The 16,432-nt window shown below is 42.8% G+C and overlaps 1 pseudogene; it reads left to right on the plus strand.

The window, feature by feature from the left end:
• Positions 1 to 836: 836 nt before the first annotated feature.
• Positions 837 to 2,340, plus strand: LOC102389980 (annotated as a pseudogene).
• The last annotated feature ends 14,092 nt before the right edge of the window (positions 2,341 to 16,432 follow it).

Below are 16,432 nucleotides of genomic sequence, written 5' to 3' on the forward strand. Positions count from 1 at the left end.
GGTGAATATGTCCATCCAGAATGTTTCAAATTAGAACTCAGAACCTTCTGAAAGGAGCTGTTTGCCCATTTGGAGAATACCTTCTCTGGTGGATGATATGACTTCTAATGGAGACTGAGTGACAGTTTCTCCCAACCACTGTATTTTATTTTATTTTTAAATATACAGGAATCTAATAGTCACCTCTTCTAAAACTTAGAATTATCCTTATATTCCCAGGCCATGTTTAAGATTTCTGGCTGTCTGGGGCATTGTATCACTTGTATTCTGCTCAGTGCTTTGTGTGAGGGTGCAGTCAGGTGGTCAGCACTGGGAGGCGGGGGGTGCTGGCCCATCCTCTCTCTTCGGTGACATCCACTCCCTCAGTGGGGAGCCTACTCTGGAGCTACCAGGCACTCCACACACTCCTGGTTCAGACCTACCCTATTTATTAAATGTACTTTCAAGAAAACACATGGCAAATTCCTCCTCTCAATATACAGATACATCGTCAGATTTTATATTCCAGCCTTCCTAAGGCATTTGAGTAATTGCAGAACTCTAAACTTTAAGTCAAAAGAATTAATCTTTGTCATTTACAATAAAAAAAAGAAAACAATTTAAAATACTCATATAGGGAATTAAGTAAATGCCATGCACATGATGTTATGTTACTACATATTAAAATTACATTTACACGATGTTTTCACTTTTTAATATAAAATTATAAATATTTTAAACTTGTAGAATTTTAATGGCAAGAAAATGCTTATGTCATGTGTTGAGCAAACAACAGGAAGCAGTACAGTAAGATGAAAGCTATTTAAAATATCACAGGAGAGGAGGAGGCTGCGGCAGGCCAGGGGAGGGGTCCGCAGGAAAGAAAAGAGAGCCTATTTGCTGTGGGAAATGGATTGGAAAAGAGAAAGCAGTGGTAGAGCTCTTGGGAGAGTGTTGCAGAAGCCCAGGTCACCTTCTAAGAATCAGGCGTTGGTGGAAGAAGCCCAGGAGACTGTGAGGCCAGAGTGGTGAATGTCATCGTCAAGTCCACAGGAGTCCTGGGAGACGCCCTGAGGGAGAGGCCTGGAAAGATGCGGGCCTGCAATCTTGAGGAGGAGTGCTTTCAAACCAGTGCGCGGGGCCAGCCAGAACCTTGACTGGCCTGGGAATCTGGCCAGAACCTGAGCGGGAAGGAATGCAGAGCACAGCACCATTGACACGAGGCCCCAGGAGAGCAGGAAGGGGCCCCCCGCCCAGGGACATGCCCTTGGTGGTGGGGCTGCTGTTCTTCATGACCCTCATGAACGTCTTCCTCTACCTCGGCCTCGACCAGCTCTTCATCTGGCCCCGGCGCTCCGCGGAGGACCCTGGCCACTGCCCACCCCCACCCCCACCCCCCGGCCACTTCAGCTTGGGGCAGATGACCAACTGTTCCCTGCGGCTGCTCTCAGAGCAGCTGAGGGCAGACGTGAGGCAGCTGGAGCATGTCAGGGAAGGAGCCAAGAAAAGAGTGTTTCTGTCCGAGTGGAAGGAACGCAAGGTGGCCCTGTCGAGGCTCACCAGGCTGGAGCTGAGAGACGACTTCCTGCACAGGCTGCGGATGCTGCAGGCACCAAAGAGCAAGCACGTGATCACGCTGCTGGGCTACTGCGAGAATGATAACATCATCCTCACCGAGTACCATCCCTTAGGCTCCCTGGGCAACCTGGAGGCCATGCTGAATCTCTCCAAGTACTGCAGCCTGTGGCAGTACAGGCTGCAGCTGGCCCTGGGCAACGTGCCCATCCTTGACTTCCTGCACCCCAGCCCCCTGGGCACGCTGGTCATGTGCAACTCCAGCGACCTGCCCAAGACTCTGTCCCAGTACCTGCTAACTGCCAACTTCAGCATCATACTCAACGACCTGGACACCTTCGCCCTGGTGAACTGCAGCCAGACTTTGGTGAAGTATGGCCACCAGGAGCTCCGTGGGGACTTCATGGCCCCAGAGCAGCTGTGGCTCTTCGGAGAGGATGACCTTCCAGGACGATCTCATGCCCACCTATGACGAGAAGAACGATATCTGGAAGATTCCAGATGTCTCCAGTTTCCTTCTGGGGCACGTGGAAGGGAATGATGTGGTCCGATTCCACTTGTTTGATATTCACAAGGCATGTAAAAGCCAGGGGCCTGCAGAGAGACCCACTGCTCAGAATGTCCTGGACACTTACCATAAGGTTCTGAATCTACTCAGAGACACCTCAACATCTCAGACAAGAGAGATGCTGTAAGAGCCAGTATGGTCGTTGAGGAGTGGGAATCAGGGAACAGCTGGAAGAGTTGCACCAGTTTTGCCCTGATATAAGGTGGCAGAAAGTGAAGAGGAACTAAAAAGCCTCTTGATGAAAGTGAAAGAGGAGAGTGAAAAATTTGGCTTAAAGCTCAGCATTCAGAAAACGAAAATCATGGCATCTGGTCCCATCACTTTACGGGAAATAGATGGGGAAACAGTGGAAACAGTGTCAGACTTTATTTTTTTGGGCTCCAAAATTACTGCAGATGGTGACTGCAGCCATGAAATTAAAAGACGCTTACTCCTTGGAAGGAAAGTTATGACCAACCTAGATAGCATATTCAAAAGCAGAGACATTACTTTGCCAACAAAGGTCCATCTAGTCAAGGCTATGGTTTTTCCGGTGGTCATGTATGGATGTGAGAGTTGGACTGTGAAGAAAGCTGAGTGCCGAAGAATTGATGCTTTTGAGCTGTGGTGTTGGAGAAAACTCTTGAGAGTCCCTTGGACTGCAAGGAGATCCAACCAGTCCATTCTAAAGGAGATCAGCCCTGGGATTTCTTTGGAAGGAATGATGCTGAAGCTGAAACTCCAGTACTTTGGCCACCTCATGCGAGGAGTTGACTCATTGGAAAAGACTCTGATGCTGGGAGGGATTGGGGGCAGGAGGAAAAGGGGACGACAGAGGATGAGATGGCTGGATGGCGTCACTGACTCGATGGATGTGAGTTTGAGTGAACTCTGGGAGATGGTGATGGACAGGGAGGCCTGGTGTGCTGCTGTTCATGGAGTCGCAAAGAGTTGGACATGACTGAGCGAACTGAACTGAACTGAACTGAGCGAACTGAACTGAACTGAACTGAACTGAAGGTGTTAGTGGTTCTGCCCTGGGTTCTTCCTCTCCTGACCGCCTGAGGGGTGTTGCCAAGCAAGAGTACATGGGCTTGACGTGAGCCTGGCTGCAAGCGAAGGTGGAGAGAAGCAGTGAGTCTGACCAGTATCTGAAGGAAGTAACAAAAATGGAGCTACAAAGAGGTGTTTCTAACAACTAAATCTGTAAGCTTGTAAGCAATGTGTGTAGAGAGGTTTTTAAGTGGCAGTGTGTGGAAGAGACAAGCGGTATTTCTCCCTTTGTCAGGTGAGTATCTGCAGTGTACTTCATGGTACCAAGGAGACATCACTATGTTTCAGGTGGCTGCTCGGGGACAGGTCTGTGTCATCCATGTCTCAGCAAGGTAGCATGCTTTCTAAAACCTTGAGTGGATAAGGAACATTTAAAATATCACGTATGATGGAAATCACATCTCTGTTACTACTGCCTTGGATGGTGCTTGTGAAATTGCTCTTTACCTTCCAGCTGGGTATTTATTCTGTATTCAACATTAATTATTGTGAACATTTTACACCAACAGTGTCTGTCACTCACTCATTACTGGGCAGCGTAGAACCCTTCCACTTGAGTTGCTTGATTGAATACTTCAGAAAGCTCTTTCCTTGGTCCCCATCATCCTCGTTTGCAGGGGAGGAAGGATTTGGTGTATATTCGTCATTACCATAAGGAGGTTAAAGCTGGCATTGAGGGAAGAAATGCTGTGCACAGGCCTCCTGGTCACCAGAATTACAGAGAGCTGGCCCCACCCCACCTGGCAGTCTCAGACTCAGTGTCTGGGTGAAGTGTTTGCATTTCTCACTGGTTCCCTGGTGATACAGCCAGTGCTGCCAGTCTGGGAACCACATTTTGAGAACCAGTGTCCTTATCTGTCAGGCAGGCAGGCCAGGCAGTAGACAAGGAATATGATCAGTATTATCCTTGTTCTTTCTCCCATGGTGATTGGGTCCTGTGAGTCCTACGGTTGGTCAGAGAATACACTTGCCCAGAGTATATTAACTGCTGCTCTTTGTTATAAACATGCTGCCAGGACCCACTAGGATGGCTGTAATCAAAAGGATGGACAATAACAAATGTCAGCGAGGATGTAGAGAATTGGAACCATCATACGTTGCTGGTAAGAATGTAAAATGGTCCAGCTGCTTTGGGAAACGGTCTGACTGTCCTCAAAAGGTGAAAAATAGAGTTACCATGATCCAGCAGTTCCACTTCCCAATATTTCCCAATAAGAATTGAAAACATGTCCATAAAAAAAGTTGGACACAAATATTCATAGCAACATTATTCATAATAAACAAAAGATGAAGATAATCCAGATGTCCATATGCTAGTGAATAGATAGAAGAAAATGTGGTCCATCCATACAAAGAGGTAACATTCAGCCATGAAAGGAGTGTATCACTTTTGCATGCTTCAACATGGATAGACATGCTAAGTGAAAGTAGCCATCACAAAAGACCACATACCATATGATTCCATTTGTAACTCACAGAAATAGAAAATAAATTAGTGGTTTCACAGGGGCTGGCAGGGGCTTGGAGTTGAAGAATGGGGGGGTGCTTGCTAATGGGTATGGGGTTTCTTCAGGGGTGATGAAAATTTCCAGAAATAATAATGGTGATGGTTGCACAACTTTGCATATAATAAATAACACTGAACTGTATAAAAGGGGGAAATTTTGTGGTTTGTGAATTATATCTCAATAAAGCTGGAAAAAATAAAATACCACAGAAAAAGACTGGAAGTGAATATTTGCCTTTGTGTGATGAGACTATGGTTTTTAATTACTGAATTATTCCTCTATGATTTTTGCTGTGAGGAAAACATAATATAGGTGTAAAAAGAAGAAAGGAACAGATTGCCAATGGGGGATTTTTAAAACCAGTTTCTGCCTGTGTGTGTGTGTGTGTGTGCGCAGCTATGTTTATCTATTTCCACCTACACTGTTTATTTCGTAGGAAAGGTTGCAAGTTTTCCACAAGCCGTGACTGGGGAAGGTTTGCTTTGCCTTTCCACAAAGTTAGCTCTGGCTAAGGTGCTCAGAGATTTAGACCTGGATTTATGTAAGTCTTACCTTACTAATACATGGAACCCTTTGGATTTCAGCCTCCCTAGCATCCTCTGTATTGCTGAGGAATGCAGTTTTTGGCCCTCTTATCTCTCCACATAGAGGAAAAGGAGCTTTGGCACCAAATTGACTTCAGTTGCAGTGGACTCCACTTATTGCTAGTGGCATGACCCCTGGCTATCTACCTTGGTCAGTAAGCAACGGCTTTCTCATCTGTTAAGTAGTAAAGGATAAAAATGAGGAGACCCATGTGAAAAAAACCTTAGCACAAGTTCTCAAAAATGGAGAGTCACTTTATTTTTTTTTTTTGTCTTATAATTGCATCATGCTTCCAAAATCAGGCATCCTGATAGTAAGGATTTTTTGAAGAGTGGAGCTGGCCTCTCATTTTTTAGGATGGGTTTTTTTTTTTTTTTTTTTCCTTAGAAGTCTTTTTGTTTCCACTAAATATGCCCAAACTCTTGAATAAACAAAGTCCCAGCTTTATTCAAATAAGCCTTGGTTTTTCTCAGGAGAATAGTGGGTTTTCTTTTCCAAGTTAATAGAATAAAAAACTTCAAATGTGTTTTCTCCACAAAGACTAACTTAATTCTGCTAGAGGCTTTTCCCATTTCCTGATGGGACCTAAGGAGACCATGACTGTTAATAACAGTACTAATTGTTGAAATCCATTTGTTAGGAAAACAAAGTTCTTATTTTCTTACCATTATCATTTTTTTTTTGTATGAAAAGAATTAACTTAAATCCCATAGCTCCTCTTGTGGGTTTTTTGTTTTTTTCTTTTTTGCCATCTCTAAGCTTGGTGCCATTTTATTTCAGTATTAACTACAAATCTAATCTAAAGCCTTTTGAATGTAGCTTATTTCTATTATTCTCAAGCCCAGTCAAACCCCATATTGATAGCATCCTCAACCTCCCTGAGCCCCTGAGCCAAAGTTGACAAATACGTAGAAGATAGCCTGAGGTAAAAGGTAACTTACTCCATTTCTTTCAAAGTAGATTTATTTCTTCATATAAATTAGTTGAGAGGACTGTGATTTTTTTCTTTTCACACTGGTGCTTCACTTTGCCTCCTAGTGGTTGAACAATACTAGATTTTTTTTTTTTCTGTCCTTTGGAAATATTGCTCATGGCTCCTGTGGGCTGTAGGAGCAGAGAGTCTACAAAAGATAAGGTCTCAAATCTCTTCAAACACTCCCCCTGCTCACTCTGCTGCCAAGCCATTAAGCAAGGCAAACTCCTCTCCCATATGGGTTGTTAACTTTTATTTGTTCAGTGCTGCTCTTAAATATGGCTTGCCTGAACTCTAGTTTCTTTCTGGATTGAGAAGAGACGACCTGGCATCTGCTTTGATTACAGCAGGATCTGATAGTCTCCTGGCCCATCTCAGATGCAGCTTGACATGTAGCTTCCCCCTTTTGGCCTCACTCATTCATTCATAAATTCATTTTCCCAATCCAAAAAATTTGTTTTAACCACCTAGTATTAACTATTCTAGGTGCTAGAGATATTTTAGTGAATGTAGCAAGTTAAAAAAAAAAAAATCTTCACCTTTCCTGAGTGTATTATCTTGCGAGGGGAGAGGGTAGAGAATAGGTATACTGTACACATTGCTATATATAGTCTATTTGAAAGTGATAAGTGCTTTGGAAAGACTGTAGAACAGTGACGGAGATCAGAAAGTTCAAGTGGAGAAGTTTACAATGTTAGATAAGATGGTCAGTGTAGAGTCTATTGAGAAATGGCAGATGAGTCAAGGTTTGAAGGAGGTAAAAAAGTGAGCCAGAAACCCATTTGGGGAAAGAATTTTCCAGGCCAGGGCAAAAGTCTTGTGGTGGAAAGAATCAAGATGCACTTATTTAAAAAAATTAATATTTGTGGTAGTATTAATCATTGGGAAGTCAGAGATGAATCGAGTATGTTTCTTGCTTCCAAGAAGCTTATAAACTGGTATGCTGCTGCTGCTAAGTCGCTGCAGTCGTGTCCGACTCTGTGCAACCCCATAGATGGCAGCCCACCAGGATTCCCCCGTCCCTGGGATTCTCCAGGCAAGAACACTGGAGTGGGTTGCCATTTCCTTCTCCAATGCATGAAAGTGAAAAGCGAAAGTGAAGTCACTCAGTCGTGTCCAACTCAGCGACCCCATGGACTGCAGCCTACAAGGCTCCTCCATCCATGGGATTTTCCAGGCAAGAATACTGGAGTGGGGTGCCATTGCCTTCTCCGATAAACTGGTATAGGATCCAAAATAGACAATTTCAATATATCATAATTATTGATAAAGCATAAAGCTAAAGATGCTAGGGGTGGTTGAATGCTATAGGAACATTAGAGAGATTTGAGGAAGGTAACACTTCTAATAGTTTCTCTTTGTGGCATTTTCTAAACAAGATTGGATAGAGTATAGACTAACCACAGAAAAATATAGTATTTTTCTGATGAGAAGTATTCAAACTAGTAGGTCTGTATAAACCATTCCATTTTTGTAACTTCTCTGATAAAAAATGGTTTACTGAAGAATCTGAGAAATTCTCAGTAAAGAAATTATTTCACTTAGCTTTGTGATCTTCCAAAGGTTATTAGTCAGTGGAATCCCTGGGAAAGTCTTCTCTAAATCAAGCTCCATGTAGACAGTCATTCATGGTAGTGTCAGGTCACACGGAGGGGCAACCTGAGCCTGAGATAAGCGTCAACCTGAATTCAACCTGAATACATCCTATCTTCATTCCTCATTTTCTTCATCCATAAAATGAGAAGTTTTTCCTAAATGGTCTTTAAAAAAATCATGGTACCCAATCAGATTGAGTCCATTGAATTCTTTTCTTGGGGCCATATGGCAGGCTCTGTATAGACTGACTTATTCCATAACTTTTATTCCAGAAGTATGCATTGAGTAGCTACTATGGGCTGTGCAGAGTTCTAGATTCTGATGTTACAACAGTGAAAGCTGTGGACAGTGCCCCTTTGGGGGTGTACAGTCTATTAAGGGAGTCAGATAATGAAAGTGTAAACATATCTGTAAGGAAATTTCAGGGAGTGATAGGTACCAGGAAGAATCAGCAACAAACCACATGGGAATAGGAGGGAGAGTAACTGGGGATGAGAAGACCTATCTTAGATTGGACAGTGAGGGGAGGGAGCTGAGCTGAGACCTGAGAAATAAAAGGAACCAGTCATGCAATATGTGGTCAATCTTCCAGGCAGAGGAGAGGATGGATGCAAAAAAAATACCTGTAATGGAGAGTGATGTGCTTCAAGTTCAGAAGAAAGTCAGAATAGAAAGAAGGCAGTGGACAGAGGTGAATGGGTTTGCCAGTCAGTGAATAGGTGAGGGTCTATGGGCCACACTTGTGTTTCTGGCAACTATTCAACTCTGTCACTGAAGCCAAAGCAGACACAGAACTTAAAGTAGGGTGTGGTTGTGTTTAGACAAAACCTTATCCACAAAACACACTGGATCAGATACAGAGCCATAGTTTGCAGACTCCTGGGGCAGGACATCAGGCTTTAGGTGATTGATAGTGACCAGATCATGTAGAACCACATAGTGAGAGAATTAGAGGAAGGAGCTTCTGTTTCATTCAAGCATAAGAAGGATTTTCAGAAGGTTTTTAGCAATGTGGTAGTGTGACTGGCGGAGAAGGAAATGGCATCTCACTCCAGTATTCTTGCCTGGAGAATCCCGTGGACAGAGGAGCCTGGCGGGCTACATTCCATAAGATTACAAAAGAGCTGGACATGACTTAGAGACTAAGTAACAACAACCAATGTGACTGGATTATGTTGTAAAAGGCCACACTAACTGTATTTGGTGAATGGATTGTAGGGGAAAGAGTTCAGGCCAGAAGAAAAGGTCATGTGATGGTTATAAAAGAACAAAGAATGTGATCTTTGGCCTCAACAAGCCCACCATTTATGTGGACAGACATGGTAGAGAATGAGAATGATTAAATATCAGTGTATAAAAGTCTCTGCAAAGGCTTGCCGAAAAGAATTTCTTTCAACTTTGTTCCTCATAGTGCTGGTGTGTATTTAGAATCTCTAAGTAGGGACTACAGTGTGTGTGTGTGTGTGTGTGTGTGTGTGTGTGTAATTTGGTGATTGGTATAATCCTCTTTTATTTTATTTGTACAGAGTAACTCCTTTATGAGATTAGTTTTTATTAGCTTTTATTATAAGATTCATTAGGAAATGTATAGGTGTAACACCAGAAATAAGAAATAAAATGTGAATTGTCATGAATACCCAACAGTTTAAACTTGTGATACTGTATGTTTCTTCTCTACTGTCCTGCTTTTTAGCCCCTCTCAGTCTTGCTGGTAAGTAGTTCATAGTGACACGTAGTCATTCATTTGTTCATTCATTCACTTATTCATCACATTAAAAAGTATATGCATTGCACTGGCCAGGTCACTGATCAGACGAGAAAAAAAAATAAAAACTCTTTCTTCTTCACAAGCTTCCAGACACAAAGAGCTACCTTGGAATCTATCGATGACTAAGTAGAGGAGAGACTACTTAAATTCTTGTTGATTGATGGAATAGACTTTAATGCTTAAGAAAGAGTTTAGCCTATATTGTTCAGTCTGACAGCCGCTAACCAAATGTGGCTATTGAGCCCTTGAAATGTGACCTGCCTGAACTCAGATGTGCTGTGAAATATAAAATATACACTGGATTTTGAAGACTTAATAAAACTAATGAAAAATATTAATAATTCAACAATTTTATTACACATTAAAATGATAGTAGCTCAGATATAAGTTGAAATATATTATAAAATTAATTCCAACCCTTTATTTTAACTTTTTAAAATCTGGCTATTAAAAACATTTAAATTACACGTGGCTCACATTGTATTTTCAATGCATAGCACTGGTCTAGATTCACTCAGCTAGATGTCTGATTTCATGGCTCCTTGGTTCCTGGAATGCCCGTTTGAATTAGTCTACAATAGACTTCCATTCTGGAACCAGGTAAGGAAATACTCAGCCTCAGGTTTTAGGGCAACTCAATCATGACAGGTATTTACCAACAGAGAGAGCCCCGAGTTCCACCTGACTGGTATACCCACACACCCATGATGGAAATCATTGAGAAAAAGATGGTTTCATTGAGATCAGCAGCAAATGTTCTAAACTGTCTGGAAAAGTAAAGTGAAAGTGTTGGTCACTCAGTCCTATACAACCCTTGGCAATCCCATGGACTATAGCCTGCCAGGCTCCTCTGTCCATTGAATTCTCCAGGCAAGAATACTGGAGTGGGTAGCCATTCCCTTCTCCAGGGGATCTTCCCAACCCAGGGATCGAACCAGGGTCTCCCACATTTCAGGAAGATTTTTTTTACCATCTGAGCCACCAAAATTTATCTTATTCTTATTAACTGATTGAGCGCAGGAAATTTAGGTATATTTCTTTAAAAAGGTTTTCTTTCTGTGTGATCTCTTGGCAAGGAGATGCATTTATGTGACTCTTCATTCTTGTTGCAGAAAAAAAAAAAAGTTTCAAGTTTTTCCGACTCTGTAAATTACATTTTCTCTTCTTCAGCCTCTCCTAGCATTCATTTATCATTCAACGCATGTGAAGCACAGCTGCTGTTTATTTCTGTGAAACAGTTCTGGTCTCACCTGCAAGAAAACTCAGTCCCATCTTGGATTTCTTTGTACTTCAACCCAGGGAGCAAATCTTACACATGCAAGAGTCTTGATAAGTGTTTTGTTCCTGTGCTGCCATTTCATTACCTGGACACCTGTGCCTTGTCTTATGTATGAAAAACTCCAAATGAAATTCTACCTTGAGAAGTATCCATGGCTTGCAAATTCACATTGGTGGTCTTTCTTTCTTTCCTGGGGAGGAGTTCTGTTTCTATTCATGAGAGAAAGAATTACTGTTACCCAGTCAGCCAAAGACCCTCTCAGTCAATCTCCTTGCACTGTGCCTAAAGCACTGAAATGTTTTTCCAGTCTGTTGATTTTGAATTTTCCCTTCGCCAGTGCTTCCACCTCCAGCAAGAACGGTCAAGTGCATGATTCAATTTTAAAGCAGTTGGTGACTCTGTATCTCCTAAAATTTGCTGCCTTTGCTTGGGTTGTACACTTATTGAGGCTCAGTGCGCATCTGATGCTGAGACGAGAAGTAGAAATGTTGCCTGGATCAATTTCAGTTTCTTAATTATAAAGGAAAACTGAATACTGTCATTCTTGGCTAACAAAATGGAGACGTAGGTGGGTTCTAGGATTGAGAAATTAAGAATGGGATCTTTTGGGGTGCTTGCTCATTCTTATCCTTACACTCACATTACATATGAGACATCCTCTGTTGGCTTTCGAGGGCAATGTGATTCCAAGGGATAAGCATGGGTTTGGGTTTAAGATTCAGATGTGCTTCAAGTTCTGAGTCCATCAGACACTGTCTGTGTGTGGGGCCAGGATCTTGGGTCTACAGGAGTGCAGAGCTCCATCCCAAAGTCACCCTCCTCTTGGGATTTTTGCCCTATAGTTGCCATCTTGGAATTCTTCATCATTTTATCTTTGGCTTTGTGTTTTATAAGTAAACTCTGTGACTTACTGGCCTTCTAGCCTCCTGCCACTTCCCACCTCCCCAGGGTACTAGTTTGCTACTTCTTTGCTCCTATTCAGTGACTGCTACCTCAATGGCCCAGAGGCACATGTGGGGAGAACTGAAGTTGAAAGGATATGCCTGATATGCCAGCTCTGCGGCTGAGCCTCAGGTTCCTTGAGGGGTTGCACCTACACCCAGAGATTGCTACGTAAATTAGTAAAAATAAACACTGAGATAGGTCAAGAAAGAGACCACAGAATAAAGAAAATAGCTTTCCCCCTCTACTTTTTGATGAAGTGATCTGCATTTTCATTTTTCATTGGACTTTGCAAACTTTGTAGCTGACTCTGAATGTGACTTTGGGAAAATTCCTTAGCCAATTGATCCTCTGTGTATCAGTCAGGATCATGATTCAATAAGAAAAGCACTAGTAGAGTGTGAGTGTTGGTATTTATGAGTACACATTTGTACACTTGGGGCTTTCCAGGTGGTGCAGTAGTAAAGAATCTTCCTGCCAGTGCAGGAGACCGAAGAGACACAGGTTTGATCCTTGGGTCAATAAGATCCCCTGGAGTAGAAAATGGCAACCCACTCCTGTATTCTCACCTGGAAAATTCCATGAAAAGAGGAGCCTAATGGGGTCCCAAAGAGTTGGACATGACTGAGCGACTGAGCACGCACACATGCACATGTGCACACGTTACACACACACACACACACACACACACATATAAATATGGGGGCTTCCCTGGTTGCTCAGATGATAAAGAATCTGCCAGCAATGAGGGAGACCCAGGTTCAATCCCTGGGTTGGGAAGATCCCCTGGAGAAGGGAATGGCTACCCACTCCAGTATTCTTGCCTGGGGAATTCCATGGACAGAAGACCCTGGCAGGAGCTCATGGGGTCACAAAGAATCAGACACGACTAAGTGAATTTCACTACTACTACTACTACATATAAATATACAGATATATGCATGAGTTTGATACATACATAGATAACAAAGATACTAACCTTTAGGGGTTGTTTGCTTCCCACTGAAGGGGGTAGAAGTGGGCCTCCAGACAGAAGATGTCACCTCTTTGGGAGAAGCACAGACAATCATGCTCAATCAGCTGGGCGAAGGAGCTGGTGACCACCTTCACTGACCCCCTCTCTCCTCCTATCTCCTTATCTCCTGTTGGTGTCTTCCTCTTGCAGACACAGACCAGAATCCACACTGCAGGGACCACTGCGATGTGGTCTGGAGACTGGCCTCCCAGGGCCAAAGCTGGATGGCAGGGGAGGTGAGATGGGGGCAAATGAGGACACCTAGCTGGACTTCAGTAAATTGCTCTGAGGGCTACGTGAGATAAAGCGTATGAAATACTGTAACTGTAAAGTGCCGTTGAATCCAGGTGGAGGTCTTTATTATCCACCTTTGCATGCTTTATCTGTCCGGAGAAGCCGGAACAAGTAAGAATTCATGTAATGGGGTTTGTAGCCTGAGGAAAGTCTTGCCACAGTCTTGATTCTGTCACACCACCATGCTCAGAAGTGGTGATGTTTTATAAGATACAAGCCAAGATTCCACTGACATACTTGCTATTCAGTAATACAGAGATCAAGGTGGTGGGGATTTTAGGGTTCTAATCCTGGCCCTGACATATTTCTGTTGGAAAACTGAACAGGCCACTTACTTCTAATCCTCCCCTTACTCATCTTTGAGATGAGAAGACTAATAGTAGGCTTAGTGTGAGGATCGAGAAATTGCTTTCTTTCTTTTTTCTTAACTTTATTTACTTTGTGGCCACACCACATGACTTATGGGATCTTTGTTCCCCAACCAGGGATCGAACCCAGGCCCTCTGCAGGGAGACCTTGGAGTCATAACCACTGGATGACCAGGGAATTCCCAAGAAACTGCTTTCATACACATACTTTCTTTCATGAAACAAGGCTGGAGATTCTAGTTTGTTGAATCTCTGAAGTAGTGGGTTGTTTCTCATCACCTACTTCCCTTCTGCAGCTGTGTTTCAAGTGCTGCTGAAAGCATAAAATTGATGGCTGTGACGTCTTTGAATTCTGGGACTTGTGAGCACAGTGACTCCCAAGATATAGGAGGAAATGACATTGCTTCTCTCCATGCCTGACCATTCTGTGGTACCATGTGCTCATAACAGAATGCAGAAATACTGAACTCATCTCTCCTGCAGCACGTGCGTGAGAGGTGATTCTAAGAGAGGGAAGTTGCAGTGTGTAGTGTCTTGTTTAGTTTTAGTTAAAGACAGATGTTTCCAAAATACTTTGATATGTGGCTTTAAAAGGGGGCAGGGGAATAGCTATTAAGCAGAAGAACATTAAAATATAGAAACATAAATCAAAGCAAGTAACATTTAATTTTCTCACTGACTAATATCTTGTGTTAGCAGCAGAAGGAGAAGGATTGGGAATGCATTAAGTTCTCATTTGGATCATTTTTTTGGTCTCCCCGTAACATTCACTTAGCTATGTACACATGCATAAAAAGGGTGGATGGATTCGGCAGTGGGGAACAAATCATTCTTGTTGGCCCAGATTCACTCACTGACTTTTCATGACAAGGAGGGGATCCACAGCATGGGATGAAGCTGTGAGCAAAGCTTTTGTCCCATCTCTAGGTACTTCATGTGTTAGCTTGGGAAGAGACGTCTACTTTAAAGCCTCATTTCTAAGCAAACCATTGAAAATGAGTCTGTATAACCAGGAAGTGAGACGGCAAGGCTGGCTACCATGATACTGGTCCGAGAGAAAACTGGATTCATTCCTGTGCTTGAAATCACTCATGCTACACAAGGGCTCTTAGAGCTGAAAGGGCCAATTAGAGATAATATCCGACAACTGTCATCTTACCAATAGGAAAGCAGTCAGGGAGTGGTGAGGGGTGGAAGGGAAGGCCAAGGATCACAGGAAAACATTTTACCTCCTTTAGAAATGATCACATCACCAAACCTAGAACCTAGAGAAAATCTCTGCCTTTATTCATTCAGTCACCTCTTCTGTATATTCCACTCTCAATATCTTTCAGACTCACTGCATTCTGTCCTTTTCAATTGCCGTTTTCTTAGTTTCTGGCCTTCCCTGTTGCTCCCTTAAATTACTCCAAGTTTCCACTTCAAGCTTTCTAAAATGCTTGTTCAGAGATTTTACTGTCTAGAGATTAAACCCCTTCAACATCCCTTCCCCATTCTGAAAACAAATTCCAGGTTCTTTAGCATAACACACAAGGAAACCCATGATCAGACTTGTTTTTACGACTCCAGTCAAACCTCATTATGTATTTGCCAGGTACCATCCTAAGTTTCTTACAAATGTTGGCTCATGTAATGCTCATAACCACCCCAGGAGACATGTGTTATTATTGTCCTTATTTTTCGGATGAGAAAACTGAGGCCAGAGAGATTAAATTACTTTTCCAAGGTCTTACAGCTAACAAGACTTAGACGAGACATCTGCTTTCAGTCTCTGCTCTTAGCCTGTAGGCCCTGCTGCTGGATCAGCCAGGTTCTTCTCACCTCTAGGGCTATATGCAGGTGATTTCCTCACCCTGAAGCAGCCCTGCTCTTTCCTTATTTGTATATCTTCCATTTATTTATTTTTAATAGACTTTATTTTTAGGATAGTTTTAGATCCACAACAGAATTAAGCAGAAGTACTGAATTCCATATGCCTCCTCCTCCATACATGCAGAGTCTCCTCCATTATCAGCATCCCCACCTACATTGCACGCTAAGTTGTTTCAATTGTATCTGACTCTTTGCAACCCTATAGACTGTAGCCCGCCAGGCTGCTCTCTCCATGGGATTCTCCAGGCAAGAATACTGGAGTGGGTTGCCACGCCCTCCTCCAGGGGATCTTTCCTACCCAGGAATCGAATCTGTGTCTCTTACATCATCTGCATTGGCAGGAGTATTCTTTACCACCAGCACCACCTGGGAAACTCACATTGATATTCTTATTATCTGAAGTCTATAGTTTACTTCAGAGTTCACTCTTGGTTTTATACATTTTATGGGTTTGGATAAATATATAATGTAATGACATGTATCCATCATTATATTGGGTTGGCCAGAAAGTTCATTCAAGTTTTTCCATAACATCCTATAGAAAAACCCAAAAGAAATTTTTGGTCAATCCAAAAGTATCCTGCAAAAGGTTTCACTGCCCTTAAAGTCCTCTGTGCTCTGCCTGTTTGTCCTGCTCTCCCCACTAACTGGGCTTTCCAGGTGGTGCTAGTGGTAAAGAACCTGCCTGACAATTCAGGAGACATGAGAGACACAGGTTCGATCCCTGGGTCAGGCATATCCCCTGGAGGAAGGCATAGCAATCCATTACAGTATTCTTGTCTGGAGAATCCCAAGGACAGAGGAGCCTGCCAGGCTACAGTTCATAGTGTTGCAAAGAGTCGGACATAACTGAAGTGACTTAGCATGCATGCATGCATGCCCCACTAATCCCTGGAAAACAGTTTTTTTTTTTTTTTTTTTTTCCAGTGTCTCCAGGTTTGCCTTTTCCAGAGTTTCACATGGATGGAATCGTATAGTGTGTAGTCATTCCACATTGGCTTCTTTCACATAGTAATAAACATTTAAGCATCCTCCTCATCTTTTCATGGCTTGATAGCTCATTTCTTTTTAGTGCTGA

Source organism: Bubalus bubalis, chromosome 2 (genome assembly GCF_019923935.1).
Source record: "Bubalus bubalis isolate 160015118507 breed Murrah chromosome 2, NDDB_SH_1, whole genome shotgun sequence".
NCBI lineage: Eukaryota > Metazoa > Chordata > Mammalia > Artiodactyla > Bovidae > Bubalus > Bubalus bubalis.